Genomic DNA, 20,362 nt, shown 5'->3' with positions numbered 1-20,362 from the left:
CTCTACTGCTCATTCTGAGTTTTCTAATATTATAAGAGGTGTAGAATAGGAGGCCTATACATAGGAGAATAATATCTAAATCAGAAGACAAATGCATAAAATTTTCCTCTGACATCAGTCACATGCAAATTCATCTATTACATGCTTGGTGCTGAACTGTGATAATGTTTGATAAATATTTTTGGTAGTTACAGCTTATTATAAATATATTAGCCCTATCAGTTATCCAAAACTGATAAGTGTTTTAACACAGTTTGAACCAAAGTAACATTTCAAACATTTTAGCAAGTCCCTAAGGATAAGATTATTAGTAAAATGTAGTATTTGTTCAATGATTATATCAAAGTCAGAGCAATTATCACACTTATTACTGATGATTTCTTTTTGGTTTTAAAAGTTCATTATATAAGTTTGGTATCAGAATGTATCAATTCTTTTAAAAAGCCCAGAGTGGAGGCTGTATATTAGAAGTGGATGGCTGTACATTAAAATATACACAGAATAAATGGTATATACTCAAGACTTTTAGTAATGGAAAAATTATAGATGTAGAATGAATGAATGTATGTATGTATGTATGTGTGTGTGTGTGTGTGTGTGTGTGTGAAATAGGTCTATTTCCAAGATAAAATATGTACAACAAAATACTATAATAAAATACACACACACACACACACACACACACACACACACACACACACACACACACACACACACACACACACACATATATATATATATATATATATATATATATATATATATATATATATATATATATATATGATGAATCTATATTCAGATAAATATATCACTTTACAAATGAATGGAAATATACATTTCCCAGGATCATGTTGCAGGATTCAATCTAAGTTAGTCACTGGGACCATATATTTAGTCTGTTAACAATCTGATTCAGGAGGGGAGGAGCCAGTGTTGCAACGGTACACATGCAAAACCTTGGTTCTCAGGAGCAGCAGCACTATCCTACCATTTGGGGCACATCTTCAGAGGTCAGAACTGTCTCAGAGGGACAGTGAGGAACGGGGGCATGGGCAGACATGAATAGGGGTGCCACAAACCCCCTAGAATGTCTGCAATAGCTCCTGTCCAAGTGGGAAGGAAGACAGCCATTGCAAGCTGTCAGAGTTGGGGCGGCCTCACAAAGATAGAGAAGAAAGTGGCTTGGAGCATCTAGGTGAGATAGTGATACTGCCCTGGGGCACATTGCATTCGAAAGCTTTTTTCCCCTTCCCTGATTGACTCAGAACAAAAAGTGAGAAGGCAAAAGAGGGGGAGTGGTTTCATGATTATCCCTTCACCCTTCGGAAGCAGCGGCGGAGAAGCGAATGCCAATATAGATAAATGACTTATTAAATAGTCTTGGGAGGTTGGCACTCAGATCAAAATGGGTTTTTACCCAAGAGACAGGTTAGAGATAATAGGTGGATTATATTGAATATATTAGAATATTATGAAGCACATCCCTGGAAACAAATGGCACTGTTATTTTTGGATGCCCAGAAAGCTTTTGATAATGTAAATTGGCAATTTATGATAGTGCAACTGCAAATGATGGATTTTGTGGATGGATTTATAAACATCGTTAAAACTATCTATAAAGAACAACAGGCTAAAGTGATAGTAAATTGAGATATGACAGAAAAAGTGCTGATTAGAAAAGGGACTAGGCAATGGTGCCCGTTATCTCCACTATTATTCATATTGACACTAGAAATTTTGAACATAAAGATAAGGCAAGATAAAGTTATAAAAAGAATGAAAATTTAAAAAGAAGAATATAAATTGCAAGCATTTGCAGATGACTTTGTATTTATTATGGAAGATCTAATAGAAAAGGGTCCAAAACTACTAGAGCAAATAGAAGAATATGGAGGAGTGGCAGGATTGAAAATGAATAAAGATAAAACAACAATTCTAGTGAAAAACATAACAGAAAAACAAAAAAGAGAAATAATAGAGAAACTAGATATTCAAATAGTAAAAAAAAGTGAAATATTTGGGGATACAACTGACTGCAAGATGTGTAACCATTAAGGAAGATAATTATTATAAATTAGGAAATCAAATTGAAATGGATATAGAGAAATTGAAAAACTTAGAGCTATCATTAATGGCAAGAATAGCGGTGATTAAGATGAATATACTACCAAGAATATTATTTTTATTTCAAACAATACGATAAAACTGGAGAAAAATACTTCGAAAACCTAAATAAAATAATAGGAAAATATATCTGGCAAGGAGAGAAAGCAAGAATTAATATAAGAATATTACAAGATTCAAGGATTAGAGGTGGATTTGGTGTACCGAATTGGGAATTATACTATCAAGCAGCAGTTTTAACGTGGATAAAAAAATGAATATTATTAAGAAATGAAAGGCTATTATCTTGGAGGGACACAATAAGAGCTGACACACATTCTTGTGGTATGGGAAAAATAGAATACATAGTTACTTTCAGAGACACTATGTAAGAAATGGTTTATATGCAGTATGGGAAAAAGTGAAAGGAAAGCACTATATGGAAATACCAATGTGGCTTTCAAGGGTGGAAGCTCTGACACACCCAAATATTAGTAGTATGGAAAAGGTTATTAGATACAAAGATATACTAACAGCATAGGGAGAACTAAAACAGAAGAAAGAATTAGAAGAACAAGGGGTTGATATAGCATGGTTTAAACAAATGCAAATACAAACAAGATATGAGAAGAATGTTAAAGAGTATGGTTTTAATATGGAGAATTCAGAACTAGATAAGATACTCATGGGAACAGATGAAAAAATGATAAAAAATGTATAGTTATCTACGCAGAATAAATTTAGAAGAAGAAGAGGTTAAAGAAACAGTATAAGATGGACAAAAAACTTTGGATATACAATAGAACTAGAAAAATGGCAACAACTATGGGAAGGAAATATAAATTGACAATGGCGACAGCATACAAATAAAGTCTATATAAAATTTTTTATAGATGGCACATACCACCTGAAAGATTAGCAAAAATGTTTAAGGATAAATCAGCTAAATGTTGGAAATGTCATCAATTGCCAGAATCATATTATCATATGTGGTAGACATGCAGGGATGCAAAAAGCTATTGGGTTAAAATACAAACATGGTTAGAGAAAATGATACATCAAACCATAGAGTTTAAACCAGAAGTATTCCTATTGGGTATTCTACCAGAGAAATATAGTAAAGAAGATTCATATTTGATTGTACAGATAATAACAGCAGCTAGAATTGTATTTGCACGAAATTTGGAAAGCAGATAAAATCCCATCAGAATGGGAGATAATAAAGAAGATACTAGATTGTGCAGAAATGAATAGGTTGACATTGAGAATAAAGAACGAAGAGGAATCGGTGTACTACAGGACATGGGGCGATTTTATGATTGGCTTGAAAAAAGATATAAATAGAAAGAGAAAGGAACAAAACATGAAATAAATAACTCAGATGACACATTATTAAATTAGGGGGAGGGGAAATAAGAAAACATTAAAATGTAAATATACAAGCCGAAAAATGACATAAGTGGAACTAATATCAGAAATAAAATGTAAACAGAGAAAATTATTTCTATGAAAATATAAAGTTTGGATTGCTGAAACACCAACCAGAGAACCCATCAGAGAAAATAAATAAGTAAGGGTAACAACAGAAAGGAGGGGAGATGAGGAGGGAAAAGAAGAAAGGGAGGAAGGGCAGAGAAAGTAAGGGTGGGGAATTAAGAGTAGGAGAGAGGGCAAGAAAGAGAAGAAGGAGGAGAAGAGGTGAAAGAGAGGGGAAGAAGAAAGGAGGGGAGGAAAGAAGAAGGCAGAGAAGGGAGGTTGGGAAGATAGAAGGAGTAAGGTTGTTGCAAAATAAGATGGAGGCACGGAGTGGCAAGAAAGATATATATATATATATATATATATATATATATATATATATATATATATATATATATATATATATATATATATATATATATATATATATATATATATATATATATATATATATATATATATATATATATATATATATATATATATATATATATATATATATATATATATATATCCCTTATGTATAGGGTTTCCTGCCTAGGTAGGGGGTTGGACCTAGAAGACCTCCAACATCACTTCCAACTCTGCTATTGTATTGTATTGTATTGTATTGTATTGTATTGTATTATTGTATGTGTGTGTGTGTGTGTAAAAATGAGTATAGAGATTAATGATGAATAGATAATTGTTAAATAGGAATTATAAGTATGTATATCTATGAATGAATTTGAAAGGGTAAAAATAAAAAAAACTATTTGGAAAAAAACAATCTGATTCAGATACACGAACTGCACATTGATTTAGTTTTCAGTTATAAATTCTATAATCAATTCAATCCATCACTATCTCAAGCCCGTTTAAATAATTTAAATGACCAGTCTTTATACAAATGTAATAGAATAATAGAATTGTGAATGTACCAAAATCTGATCAAAATACAGTAGTACCACCTATATTTTTACAAATAAGTTTCTCAAACATAGTAGGGTAGACCAATAACATCAAAACTTTATAATTTGTATATTACATAATTTAAATATTTTTGACTTAAATTCTTTACAAGCATCATAGATTATAAATGGCATTCACTTGGAGGGATTTACTCATTGTTCAATTAAATCCACTAGGGATACGAAGGCTGCTAGACTGTGGTTTTGCTAAGATTACATCAGTTTCCCATTGGACTGAAATTTCTTGCTTGGAACATTGTGGTTTATCATCATTAATTTATGCTACTGGTTAATAAAATAAATGCTTACAGAAGTATATTTTTCTGTAGCCTCTGTTGGTTTAAAACATATTGGAAATGTATTAAAAGACTACATGCATAATCAAATGCTAGCTTATATACACAAAGAGCATATTAGAAGATAAAATCTTAGAAAAGCTCTAGTTCGCACTTCAGCTCTTCAAACATAATACATCTAACATTTCCTTGAATCATTGCAGTAATATTTAATATGTAACCATATATCCATACAATTTTGAAATGCTTGAAATCTTTTTGAGATGTCCATAATTTAAAGTAAAGCTTTTGTGGCACTTCATGAATTCTTAGCAATTTTGTAGATAGTAGTGGCTTCATTGTTTTAAAATTTTTGTAAACAGAATTGTTTAGTGATACTGTACTATACTAATTAGCATAGAATAATAAGTTTTTTAAAAAATATTGCAGTGATTATGGAGAATCGGTGCAAAGAAAATTATTAGCTGATAAGCCAAATGGCACTATACACAAAATAGATCTTGGAAATAATTGTATGGATTTGTGAAGAGATATGCTGTGACTCCTGGGCTTCCTAACTAGCCCCAGCCCTAGGACATAATTAGGAAGGCAAGAACAGAGGAAGGAAAGTTTTGGGAAGGAAGGAGAGTTCAGAAACATGGACCTAGGGGTGGCTGCTATGGGTTTGCCCGGGTTCAGGAGAACCCATAGCTAATATTATGGCTGGTTTGGAGAACCTCCAAGTTTCACTCCTTGCTGGCTTCGCCCACTCCACTCTGCCTGTCCCAGGAGTCTCTACACATCCCATTGGATGCAACATAAGTGTAGGGCCCACACGGAGGCTCAGGAGGGAGGAAAACAACACCCCACCAGAAGCTTAAGGAAAGCCTCCGGAGTCTGGGGAAGACAAAAAGCCTCCTCTCTCTGCCATGGTGCATGAGGCCGACTAGGCCATGCCCATCCAGCAACTGGCCATCCAATGCTTACATTTTTGAAGCCCACCCCTGCATGTACCCCAACTTTGGATGACACAAAGCAGCTGAGGGAAAGAGGAAAAGAACGAACTTGGCAGGGAGTGTTTATGAGCTAAGGGAAAAGGAAAAAGAGAAAAGTTTAGGCACAGAATCCAGGGACATGAGATAACAGATTGATCAGTGTGAAGTATGAGAAGCTGTAAATTTCACCAGCAAAGATTTGACTTAGAGTGAACTACAGTATGATGTGAGAGTCCGGTGAAAGAGAATCAGAAATAAGAAAACTGGAGATTCCGTGCAAAAGGAAAATGCCAAAACAAGAGTGACAGTAGACTTGATGCATGGGATACTGTGCCAAGAATATTACATTAAACAATATTTACCAAGAAAGAATGTAGATTGGAACTATTTGTACAGAATGCTGAGGAAATTCATCACCACTGATATCTGTATTGTCTTGTTTTTTTGTTGTCATTATATATATGGATATTCACAGGATATTACTGATTTCATCAAAGCATCATGGCACCATTGTGCTGCAAGGACCATCTCTTTCATACATGCAAGTGATGTCACAATGCAAATACCAAAAAAAAAAAAAAAACACCATACCCTTCTGGACTTTGCACCATGGCAGTTCATTCCTGTGTTTCTCAGTCTGCTTTTCTTTGCCCACCTTAGATGGCTGTCCTGACTGTATGTACCTTTTATGTTCTGTATTTATTTAGAATATTCAGGATTTTTTTTTTCTTGGAAAGTTCAGAAAGGTGTAAAATTCTCCATTAGAGAATCCGATCTGGGGAAATTTTTGACAGAAGGCTTGTTTAAAGTGAATTGGGTAGAAATTGGATGTATCTTTCTGGGAGATGTCTGAGGGAATCAGCAATTTGAATTCTGGTGCAACCATTAGATTTAAGAGCTACACAAGTTACATATGACTGGCTCTTCCACAATATTTTTTTAGTCATCTTGAACATATTTTGCTAAATGTTTTCATTATTAATCTATATGCAGTAAACAGAGATTCTGAAATCTTGTGAGGGAAATTTTGAATTGAGTATATTCTGCAGCATTAGATGAATACCTTTACAAATTTGTTTCTGGAGAAATTGCACATAAAGATGGGGCTTTAACCCTTTAGGGAACAAATTAGCAATGCTTCAAGTGATCAGAAAATATCAATGGTTTCTGCAAGAATATGTGTCAAAAACATGGTGGGTCTTATTGTATGATCAAAGGCCCATCCTTCTCTATGTGAATTACAAACTCTAATCAGGCTTTTGCCCAACTCTAAGGGACATATATTAAAAGGCTTTGATCGTCAAATAATTAGCTTACAGAACTTTTCAAAATGTCAGGGGGTGTCTACCCTATTGAAAAATGTGAAGCATGTAAAAGTAGTCTGCTGAGCAAGGAAAGAAATATAGTAAATTGATATAAGCTGTTGTATAATAGGTTTGGAAAATGATGTCAGGCAAATATCATTAAAGTTAAATTATAAGGTAATAGTATGAACAATAAAACCTGACATCAAAATTAGAATGTAGTGCTCTTATGCCTTTCAATTGAACTTTCCTATATGATTGATGGATTGAATGATATATTTGCCATTATGTCTTTCAAGAAATGATTTCCAACCAATTAATAACAAATAAACTTCAATCAATACCATCAATCACCTTTCATGAACACAACACTAAGAATATCCATATATACATGTACTGAGGAACAATTACATTGTGCCATTTAAAATTAGACCATTATACAGTGTGTGTGTGTGTGTGTGTGTGTATCCGTAGTCAAGGAAATAGAACTAAATTGATATACTTTTTCTCAGTGTAATTGATTTAGTTGTATGGAGTACAAATTGAAAAATGTCTGAACAATATCTCTTGTATTTTTCCTCTTCCTGTCTTTCTGCAATCAGTAGAAATTAGGAAAATTAGGAAAAGAGATGATGTTACCCCTTAAAAATCCTTTTCAGAAGATTTTTGAAACTCCACAGGAAGGCTGTAGATTTTCAACCCTATATAATTATTGAGTTTGAAATCTGAGGTTTAGTAGCATAGCCAAACAGACCATTTTATGGCAGTTTATAAATAAGAAGGTAGCAGAAGCTGTAGTTTCATACCTGAACACACTGTATAATAGATTGGTGATAAATGATTAATGCATTTGATTACATTTGGGGTGACTCAATGTTGAATTTCTATGCACCTCTCTCAGCTCATAAACTCTTAACTGAGTCTGCCTTAGAGTTTGCTAGTTCATGAGAAAGAAGCCAATCACTCACTTTCACTAACTATATAGAAGATTATAAATAAAGCAAAACATAAATATAATCAGGGTATTCTTTTTTAAAAAAAGTTTTTTTAAATATTTTTTGTTCTTTATATATAATTATAGGTATACATTCACATAATTATTATTCTTTTTTAATATATTCATCATTATTATACATTTGTCATTCCATTCACAGGGTTATAACATACCATTTGGTTGCTTTGTTTACCATTCCTCACCTGTTTTGACACCACCTTCTTTTCCCTTTCTTTCCCCCCCCCTCTTCTCTACTTCCTTCCTCTCTCCTTTCCCTTCCTTCTTCCCTTACCTCTTCCCTACTTCTCTCTTTCTCCTCCCCTTCCTCCCTTCTCTCCTTCTCCCTTCCATCTTCCTCTCCTCTCCTCCTCTCTTTCTTTATTTTTCTATTGTTGTAGATGTCTTTTCCAGCTCTTAATTTTTGTTTTCTTGGGGTGGTATTTCCGCAGACCCAAAAATAGTTAAATAGCATTTCTTGTTCCCTTTCCTTCTCAAATCTAACCTAATTATGACCCCCCCTTTGTATCTTACTTTTGAATATATACTTATATACTGTCATTTTCTTCCCTATTTCCCCCCTCTTCCCCCCCTTTTCTTAACTTAATGGTGTATCGTCTGGGTTCCATATGTTCCCCTTACTTTCTTTTCTGTATGTCTTTCTCTAACCATTCATAAAATCTTCCCCATGTCTTGAAGTACACCAATTCCTCTTTTTCCTTTATTTTCAAAGTCAATCTGTTCATCTCTGTACAGTCTAGAATTTTGTATTATTATTATCTCCTCTTCTGTTGGTACCTTATTTAATTTACAGTTTTGAGCAAATGCAAGTTTTGCTGCCGTAGTTACATGTATAATCAAATAGGTATCGTCTTTCTTATATTTCTCTGGAAGGATAGCCAACTAAAATGTCTCTGGTCTGGGCTCTACCTTTTGTTGTAATATTTCCTCTAACCATATTCTTATTTTAGTCCAATGGTTCCTTGCTTCTGCATTATGTCCACCCCATATGATAGTATGAACCTGTTGCTTGTTGACACTTCCAACATTTCACTGATTTATCTTTAAACATCTTAGCTAGTTTTTCCAGGGCCATGTGCCAATCTTAAAACATTTTATAAAAAGTTTTATTTATAGGCTGTTGACATGATTAGTTTATAGTTTTTTCCCCATAGTTGCTGCCATTTTTCTAGCTCAATTATGTAACCAAAATTCTTTGCCCAGTTTAACATAGTGTCCTTGATCAGTTCTTCTTCTAGTCTAATTCTTAATAAATAACTATACAATTTCTTAATTACTCTTTCTTCTGTTCCCATCAGTATCTTATCACGCTCTGAACTTCCCAAGTTAAAACCATATTCCCTCTTACATTTTTCATACCTTGCTTGTATTTGCAATTGCAAAAACCAACCTATATCAATCCCTTGTTCTTCCAATTCTTGCTTTTGTTTTAGTTCTCCCCTTTTTGTTAAGATATTTTTATATCTGATAATATTCTTCATGTTGCTAATGTTTGGATGTGTCGATGCTTCCATTGTTGAAAGCCACATTGGTATTTCTAAATAATGTTTCCCTTTTACTCTTTCCCATGTTATTAATTATCCATTCCTTATGGAATGTTATTAATTATCCATTCCTTCCTACTTCCAAATGTCTTTGGAAGTAGCCATAAATCTTACTTTTACCATACTACAAAAAGGCATGCCAATCTAGTTGCAAATCATGTCTTTCTAACATCAAAAGTCTTGCATTTCTCAATACAATCCATTCCTTCATCCAAGTTAATACTGCTGCTTGATAATACAATTCCCAATTTGGTAATCCAAATCCACCTCTAGCTCTTACATCTTGCAACATTTCTATGTTAATTTTTTCCCTTGCCATATATACTGTATGTCCTCACTATTTTATTCATACTTTCAAAATATCATTTGAAATAGCTATGACATTCTTGGTAATATGTTCATCTTTATTAGTGCTATTCTTCCCATTAATAATAATTGTAAGTTTTTCCATCTTTCCAAATCTATTTCTCTTTGTTTTCTCACCATATAATAGTTATCCTCCTTTTTTGTTACCCATCTTGACATCAATTGGATAACCAAATATTTTACTTTTTTCACCACCTGTACATCCTGTTTTCCCATTAGCTCTCTTTTCTGTTTATCTGTTATGTTTTTCACCAGGATTTTTGTTTTATCTTTATTAATCTTCAAACCCACTACTTCTCCATACTCCTCTGTTGTTCCAAATAGTTTTGGCCCTGTTTCTATTGGGTCTTCCATAATGAACACCAAATCATAATTGAATGCTTGTAATTTATAGTTTTCTTTCTTAACCCACATAACTTTTATCTCTTTATTTTGTCTTATTTCTCTATTCAAAATCTCTAACGTCAGTATAAATAATAATGGCGATAACGGGCACCCTTGTTCTAGTTCCCTTCGTGATCACCACCTTTCCAGACATATCAACACTTACCATTATCTTTGCTGGTTGATTATTACAAATTGTGTTGATCATATTAATAAACCCCTCACCAAACTCCATCATTTGCAGTTACATTAACATGAATTGCCAATTCACATTGTCAAAGTCCTTTTGCGCATCCAGGAATAGCAACACCATTTACTTCTCTGGGTGGGCTTCCTAGTACTGTAGTGTATTTAGTATAATATGCATGTTGTCTCTAATCTGCCTCTTGGGAAGAAATCTGTTTTGCTCCATATGTATAAATTCATTTTGAAGTCTCTTCTTTCTGCCATTATTGATGCAAATATTTTGTAATCCACGTTTAATATGGAAATAGATCTATAATTCTTTATTTGGTGTAAGTCTGACTCTTCTTTTTGTATAAGGGTTATTATATACTTCTAACCATGTTTCTGGCTTCTTTGCCTCTCTTAGTAACTCATTATATAATTCCAACCATACATTACTTAGTACTTCTAAGTATACAGTTCTTCTGGCAATCCATCTGGTCCTGGTGTTTTCCCTTTCTTTTGCCTTTTGATTCCTTCTGTTACCTCCATCATTGTTATTCTTTCTTCTAATGCTTTCTTAATTTTTTCTGGAATTTTGGTTATTCTGTCTTTTTCTAAATATTGTCTAATTTGTTTCTTCCGGAACTCTCTCATGCTGATACAGTTTATTATAGTAGTTCTTAATTATTATTTTCTTTCTTTCATTCACATATTGTAAATTCCCTTCTTCGTCTGTCAATTGGCTTATCAGTCTTTTTCTCTTCCCTTTTTCATCTTGTATGCCAGCCAATGGTCTGTTTTGTTCGTGTTTTCAAAAATGTTCTGTTTTGCTGATTTTATTTTATTTGCCAGGTCTTCATTTTCTATCAAGTTCAATTTATGTTTTTGCAATTCCATCATATTTTTTACTTTTTGTTTTGTGGGTTTTTCTTCAACTCTGTCTCTAATCTCTTATACTCTAGTTCTAGTTTCTTTTGAATTTGTCTGTTCTGTCTGTTCTTTTTCCCTATGTATGTCATTGCAAGACCTCTCAGGTATGCTTTGCAGGTGTCCCATACATTCTGAAGTATCTTCTTTTCTATTTTCCTGGAAGAAATATGTCAGTTCTTTTTCCATGTATTGCTGAAAACTTTTTTCATTCATTATCTTTGTATTCAATGTTCGTATCACCTTTTTCCTCTGTCCCTTCTGGGTCATTGTTTTTGTATTGTGGTCTGCCCAGGTGCTTTTTCTCTTCAGTCTATGTACTCAACAACAGTTCAAAGTCAGCTTCCTTTATTTTCCAGCCATTTAATGTTATTAACTTCCCCTCTGGTGCCACTAGATGGCTATGCAGCAATTTCACAATATTCAGCCTATAGTTTCCGGCTTCCAAAAGCAAATCCCAAAGTTTACCAGGTCATTCAATTTTAAAACCTCAGAGTAAAAAAATCAAAACTCTCTCCTTTCAATTTGCTCTCTGTTCCTTTAACAATTCTCAAAGTCTATTCATTCCCTTTGTTGTTTATGTCATTAATGGTTCTGTTTGTTTGCCACTGAATCTGGGGTGGAGGAACCTGCCACTGCCCACTTCCCCCCCTCCTGCCACTCTTCTTTTAAAACCTTTCAACCAGGAGTTAAAGTAATTATAGGAAAACTGTACTTCAAGTAAACCTTTTGTTCTCACCCAGATGTTCTGCCACACTAATCTTCTCTCTTTGTTGTAGCCACCTCAGCCTTTAGCAGCTTGCAATGACTTCCTTCCTTGCAGTCAGGTCAGGGGGCTTTTGCAGGGGTTTTAGGGGAATTGTGATTTCCCCTTCCACTTCCACTGGCGTCCCCTCTCTTCACTGTCCTTCCAAGATGGCTATGGCCCATACTGGACCCCCAAACAGCAGGGATTTCAGTGGTTCTAAGAGGACCAAAGAACATGTCGTGCAGCTGCGGTTCTGGCCACACCCTAGGGAATTCTTCACTATCAGATATTGTAATGTTCACTTTGTCTTTTTTGAGTCTTCTGGCAGTTCATGTTATTTTGAAAGGCTAACTACTCTTAATTTCCTCACTATACATTTGATGCATGTTTATGTTTCTCTTTCTCTCCTCTTACTCATTTTTCTCTAATTTTATCAAAAATAGTGGACAGTCTTGAGACATGTCTAGAGATTATGTTCATGTACCTTTTTCAATTGCCACTTAAAAACAGTCACATGTTTTCATTTATATCTCTATTTTTACAAAATTGCTAAAGGCTATGTAATACAAACAGTGTAAATGTAAAAAAAAAATCTTTGGAAATTATTTTTTCCAGTCTTCTTTTTAACAGATTATATACCTGATCTTACTCTCACCTTTCATCTTGCACTTTCTGCCAAAATATTGCTTACTATACCAATCTTTTTATATGGATAGTGTTACACTCTAGACTCATTACTACAAAGAACATGTAGACTAGATAATAAAGAATATGAAATGATACAGGTCACAGTGGGGTTAATCTTTTGTAGAATTTAATTTTTTGCTGTTTTACTAAAAATAAACTCAACTGTGTGAATCAGGAGGAGCCTTTACAGCTACATTTTATATTTCCAATCAACACAACAATTTTTTTGGTGTGTTATAAATGGTACCAATTATTTACCTGGATGTAAGTCATTTAACTCATGCATTCTTAGTGCATTCTGGGTATCCCCTCCCCACAAACCAATGGTGAGTTTCTTCAACATGGAAACAGCTTTCCAATGACAGATGGTTAGAATATTTTCATATTTTAAGAAATCGAATCTTATTTATTACCTGCCATACATAACAAAAGATTGTGTTAGGTTTGGTTAGATAATGATGTAGTGCTGTGTAAATTTATGTCTATGTCTTTTCATTAATGTTTGCATTGAGAAGCCAACACAAAATTTAAATGAGATAATATTCTGTAAAATTGGCTTCCCATCCATGCATTTTAGGATGCTTCCATTTTTTATACTAAATTCTCACAATGCAGTTCTAACAACCAGAAAATTAATACAATGATAATAAGAGTTATAATAACACATAATTACAAATAGTCCCCAACTCACAAGAATAATTGAGTTTGGAATTTTAGTTCTAAGTTATGCTGGTCATTAAGTGGGTTATCATATGATAACACCCAACTTTGTAACCTTTTGGTAACAGTTGTTAAGCAAATATGGTGGTTCTGAAGTGAATGCCATGGTTGTTAAGCAAATCCATTGTCCACATTGGCCATTTTTTGGTGGAAACCAAAAGTAAATGCCAGTTTCTGGCAAAAAACAAACAAACCCCAAAACAACCCATTGTAAATTGTGATCAAGTGACCACAATACATTGCAAACAAATGTAATTGCAGGCTGGTTGCTGAACACCAAAAACACAATCATGTCAATAATGCGGCAGTTGTCAGAACTTTAAATCCTCATCGTAAGCAGCTTTTTGTCATAAGTTGTGGACTATCTGTAAATATGATACTTTATGAATTGTTCAAAAAAGTTGTGTCTATAGGAATGAAAAAAAAGTTCAGTTATTGATAATTGCCTATCATTTTTAAAGATATATACCTTTCCTTAGTCTTGCAACAAATGAATGTCTTACATGGCACTTTATGAACAGAAAGAAGATTCAGGGATGAGTCAAGGTTGGAGTACTTAAATGTAAATATTCTTGCAAAACTGATTTTCAACAATATAAATGATTTTTTTTTTAGAAGAGAACATTTAAATGGAATCCAGTATCCTTCCTTTTTATATAATGCTTACTAACTGTATTTGTTGTATATAATATTTAGTAATGTCACTTTTTTAAAATAGAGCAATGTTATTACATATTAATTCATAGTATTCATATTTGTGCATAGCTTTATATTATATTATTGGTAGGATTAAATGATTCTCCTATAGACTCTGTCCAACATGCTCTTCTGGATTGAAACTTAGTCTTAATTTATAATACAACATTGCTAAGATAAATATTTGCCAAATAGATTAAGCCTGCATTCTAAACATAGAATGTTATCTAATAAAATTCTGGTTCTCTTCAGATAATTACCATCACTCTGTATGAACAAGTCGGAATCCAGTGTCTTCAGATAATGTTCTGTCATGTTTTATTTTTTTTTATATTTCACTTTAATATTTGAAAGTACATGTAAATAATTAATGTCTACTTTAACAATGTTCTATAAATATAATTATATTGCAAATTTGGAATTGTGCAAATGATATTCATTGCTAATGATTATTCAAAAGATAAATGCTACTAATATATCTGAGCCCAATTATGAAATCAAACTGTGTGTGTGTGTGTGTGTGTGTGTGTATCAGAGGTGGGTTGCTCCTGGTTCGGCCCGGTTCAGCCTAACTGACAGCGACCCAGGTCTGCCACACCCTGAACCAGTTCCCTCGCCACCGCTTGGCCACCATCATTTTGGATTTTAGTGACTGCGCATACACAGTTCACTGTAAATTGTTCTGTACATGCACAAAAGCAATAATTGAGCAGTGCACACATGTACAGTGCACATCAGGTAGTAAAACCGGCAGCAACCCATCCCTGGTGTGTGTGTGTGTGTGTATGTGTGTATATGTGTGTGTATGTATATACATACATACATACACATATATATACATACACATACACATACGTATGTACATACACATATATACATATACACATACGTATGTACGTGCGTACGTACGTACATTCATACATACATACATACATACATACATACATACATACATATGTATGTATGTATATGTATATATATATTCATAGATTTTCACGGGTGTAGGTATGCTGGTCTTGTTGTATTCGGGTCTTTTCCCGTGTAAGATTGAGATTGTCTCCGCAACGTTTTAGCAAGGTCTCACTCACCATCTTCAGGTTGGGTTTTGGGCTTAAAGTGTGATCGGAGCTTCCGTCTTTCTACAAATCTTGGTGGGGGTGTGTGGAGTGCTGGCTTTGTTTCAGTAAGTGGAATGATTGGTTGTGTGGTTGTATCATGATTGGTAGATTGGTGCTGATAGGTGCTGGCTGTATGTGCATTGTTGTTTTGTGTTGGAACGGCCTGGGTGGTGGGTGGGGCTCGTTTGTTGACTAGGGTTGGTTTCCAGATGTCTGGTAGACAGGAGGTATCGTCACGTTTATTCATGTTGTGAGGGTGTTTCTCTATTTTGATAACTTCCATAATTATTATCTTGTTGAAGTGTTCAGATTTGGAGATTAACCTGGTTCCTTCAAAATTAATTTCATGTCCTGTAGCTTTAAGGTGCTGGAAAAGGGAGGAAGATTTTTCTTTTTTTTACTTACTGCGTTCTTGTGTTCTGCGATGCTTGCATTTATTCTCCTGTTCGTTTGTCCTATGTATGTTGCAGGGCAGATTTTGCATGATATTTCATAGACTCCTTGGTTTTCTAGCTGGATTTTTTCTTTGGGGTTTCTTAAGATGTTGGCTATTTTTTGGTCAATGTTGAAGGCTGTTTTGATATTGTGTTTGTGGAGAATTTTGCTGATTTTATCTGTGGTGCCTTTGATGTAAGGGAGGTTGGCGATGCTGTTCTCCTGTTCTGTGTCTTGGTTTTTGGTGGGAGTCTCCCTTTGGATTAGGTTGGTAACTGTTTTTCTTTGGAATTCGTTGGAGATTAATACGTTTGTGAGAGTGTGTAATTCAGTTTTCAGGTGGTCTTTGTCAGCTAGGCATTTGGTTCTGGAGATGAGGGTCTTGGCTACAGAGTTTATCTGTGCAGGGTGGTGATGGGATTGTGCGTTTAAGTAGCAGTTGGTGTGTGTTTTTTTCCAGTAGATGGTGTGTCCTAGGGAGCCATTGGGTTTTTTGTAGATTAGGACGTCCAGAAAGAAAAGTTGGTTGCTTGCTTCTATTTCCATGGTGAATTGTATTTTGCGGTGTAGGCTGTTGAGATGTGTGAGGAAGTTGTCCAGTTTTTCTTTCCCATGTACCCAAATCACAAAAGTGTCATCAACATATCTTAGCCAGAGTTTGGGTTTGTGTTCAGATTTATCTAAGGCGTTAGTTTCAAAATGTTCCATGTATAAGTTTGAGATGACGGGTCAGAGTTGTGATCCCATGGGTGCTCCTTCTATCTGTTTGTATCTTTGTCCATTATGGATGAAGTATGTGTTGGTTAGGCAGTGGTTGGTCAAGTCCAGGATGTGTTTAGGCGGGTTGTTTTTGTTCTAGATAGCTGTCAAGGCTTCTTTTATAGGCACTTGTGTAAAGAGGGATATGACATCAAAGCTCACGAGTAGGTCGCTGGGTTGTAGGTTTTGTTTCTTTATTGTTTCTATGAAGTGGAGTGAGTTTTGTACGTGTGAGATGATGGATTCTGCATAGGGTTGGAGTTGTTTGGCGAGGAATTTGGCAAGATTCTGTAGAGGTGAGTCTATGGAGCTGATTATGGGTCTGAGTGGTGTTCCTTCTTTGTGTATCTTGGGGAGGCCATAGAGTTTGGGGCATCTGGAAGATTTCTCTCTGGGGATGATTCTTTGGTGGATCTCTTCACTGATGGGAGAGGCTTTTATTTTGGATTTGGTGGTTTTTTTCCAGGTAGGTGGTGGGGTCTGTGTTTAGAATTTTAGTTGGAAGCATGGGCGCATCAGGCTTTTTTCCAGAAGAAAAAATAAGACAATATTTAGAAAAAGATAGAATAACTGAAATTCCAGAAAAAAATAAGAAAGCACTAGAAGAAAGAATAACAATGATGGAGGTAACAGAAGGAATCAAAAGGCAAAAGAAAGGGAAAACACCAGGACCAGATGGATTGCCAGAATAATTGTATACTTAGAAGTACTAAGTAATGAATGGTTGGGATTATATAATGAGTTACTAATAGAGGGAAAGAAGCCAGAAACATGGTCAGAGCATATAATAACCCTTATACCCAAAGAAGAGTCAGACTTACACCAAATAAAGAATTATAGATCTATTTCCCTATTAAACGTAGATTACAAAACATTTGCATCAATAATGGCAGAAAGAAGAGTCTTCTAAATGAATTTATACATATGGAGCAAAACAGATTTCTTCCCAAGAGGCAGATTAGAGACAACATGCATATTATACTAAATACACTACAGTACTATGAAGCCCACCCAGAGAAGTAAATGGTGTTGCTATTCCTGGATGCACAAAAGGCCTTTGACAACTTGAATTGGCAATTCATGATAATGTAACTACAAATGATGGAGTTTGGTGAGGAGTTTATTAATATGATCAAAACGATTTATAATAATCAACCAGCAAAGGTAATGGTAAATGTTGATATGTCTGGAAAGGTGGTGATCACGAAGGGAACTAGACATACATACATATATATATACACACACACATATATACACACATCCATCAATCCATCATTCTTGTAAGAACTCAGATGACTTAAAACATATTTCCCTTAGTATCTCTAAAGAAATCATTTCCCATATTAACCGAAGAATTTGAGAAAAAAGAAAAGGGGCTTCCCTGCAATATTGCAAATAAGGGTCAAAATCAGACATAAGTTATTTGTAGTATTTATATCTACAAATGTGCCATATTCTAATATGCTTAATATATTTTAAATACATGTTTCACTGAGTACCCTAAAATTTACCAAACTGCTGTAATTTAACAATTTGGATATAGTACATAATTTTCAGTTTAGTACATAATAATTTTTGAACTCAAGCAGATGATGTCTTTTGATTGTCCAATGTCAATGATTCTAATATTAAATTAAATGAAAATGAATATAAAGATCATTTCTTATTAGTTCTATGAAACTGTAATAAGTTTTAAAGTCATTTTTCATTATAATATTTCTGGCTGAAAGATTGGGATATCACATTTTAATAAAAAAAAAGTTAAGAAATTTATTTCTGGCCTGAAATATCTACTGTAATATATATTGGTAAAAATGATTAGAAAGTTATTGTAGCATAATTGGATATTACAGTAAGACCAGTATTACATTTATCTATCAATCAGCTAAGAATTGAGATCTAAAAATTAATCAAGAAATGAATCTTGTATTTGATTCATTTTGTAAGTTTGCATTTATAGAGTAAACTTCCCATAGAGAATCTAGATATTACATACATTGCAAAAACCCAGCATTTAAAGATGAGTCATGATCTACATATGAAGACTCAATTTAGATAGCTTTTCCTATCTGTTATAGGATTATAAGATAAACACATCCAATTCATTAAAATCTTCAGCCATAATTATCTGATAGCAAAGGTAAGCTAAAAAAGACATTCAGAACTTCTATTTAAATTATCTGTATTACCTTAATAGATAATAAGTGTGATTATTAAAATATTTAATCATAAACATTTTTAAAAATCCTTATTTCCTGTTCTCCAAATTCTAAAGATTTAGTCATCAAAGTGACAACATATTGCCACATTTTTAAATTTCTATTAATGTGTACTTGATGAACTCATAAACTTTTTCCGTATGAAAGGAAATTAGTTTATTATTAAAAACGAACAAGCAAACATTTCAGAATTTAAACTGCCTTAGAATTATCTGTCTCCTCTCAAACAAGCATATAAAGTCTTTTACATTGGACAAAACTGTTAAATGTGACAAAAGAATAAATCCTTATACTTATACTTACTATACTTATAGCATATATACTTGTGAGGATATACTGGTAGCTTAGTTTGGGGCATCTGTATCCATATATTAATATAAGCCAAAATACAACTCTTGGAAACAAATGTCCTTTTTAAAAAGTGAAACACTTACTAAGATAAAGTATAATTACTAAGTTAGTCTAAAGAAAACCAAGGACAGATTGTAAATCACTAATTATTTTGCTGGTTATAGAGAAAGGCTTCCTGTTCTCTCAGAAATGTTTTAAGTTTAAGGACTGTTATTTGTTCAACAAAGTTAATAAATTATTCGTCAGATTCTGGTTATTTAGAATTACTCAAATATTTGTGCCAATGACCTGCTTTCTTTCTCAGGACATATCATCAGCCATATCTCAAATAAACTTATCAAAATAAGTACTGCTTAAATTACTAAATGACTAGTCAACTAATCAATTAATAATTCTTTAATTTACTTTAAACACTTTGTAGGAATGGATAAATAATAAACTTAAATCAAATGCTCAAGCATGTACCTTGTGATTTTGTTTAAGGGACTTATTGTGAAATTTCATTGATGGTAGAGGTCACACTCCCACCAACACTGACGACAGGGCAAGCCACTGTATATAAATAGAGAGCAAATTCCATTCCCTCCTAGCAATAATTAGATTACGTAGTTAGGTAATGAAACATCTGCAAAAAAACAACCAAGCTCAGAGAGCATCAAGGATTCTAATAAGTCAGTGTTTTTCCAATCAGCAACTTTCTCTATTTCATTTCTTTAAAGGGAAATGTACATTGCAAACTTCTAGTTTTCCAGTCCTTCTAAAGAGTATTTCATCAATTTAAATATATTGCCATTTGTACTTAGTCTTTTACAGTTGGTGTAATCAAGAAAAACATATTTGGGAATCGCAACTACTGTGCATAGATATAGTTATATCTAAAATATAAATAAAGCTATGCTTGTAGGGAAAGGTTTTTTGTTCTGTCATTGCATTCTGTGTAGCTTAAGGTTATCTTTATTCAGGCCCACGTTGAATTGATGGAGTGGTGAAAAGCTCGCCAGAATTCATATTCAGAGAGCTTTTAACATCATGCCCATGAACTTAGAAAACAAAATAAAGCAAAGCAAAACAAAACATCTGCACAACCAGGCCAGTGATGTTTTTTGCATGTGCATATACTGA

This window comes from Natrix helvetica (genome assembly GCF_964273705.1).
Source record: "Natrix helvetica genome assembly, chromosome: 4".
Classification (NCBI taxonomy): domain Eukaryota; kingdom Metazoa; phylum Chordata; class Lepidosauria; order Squamata; family Natricidae; genus Natrix; species Natrix helvetica.
This window is presented reverse-complemented; position numbering follows the sequence as displayed.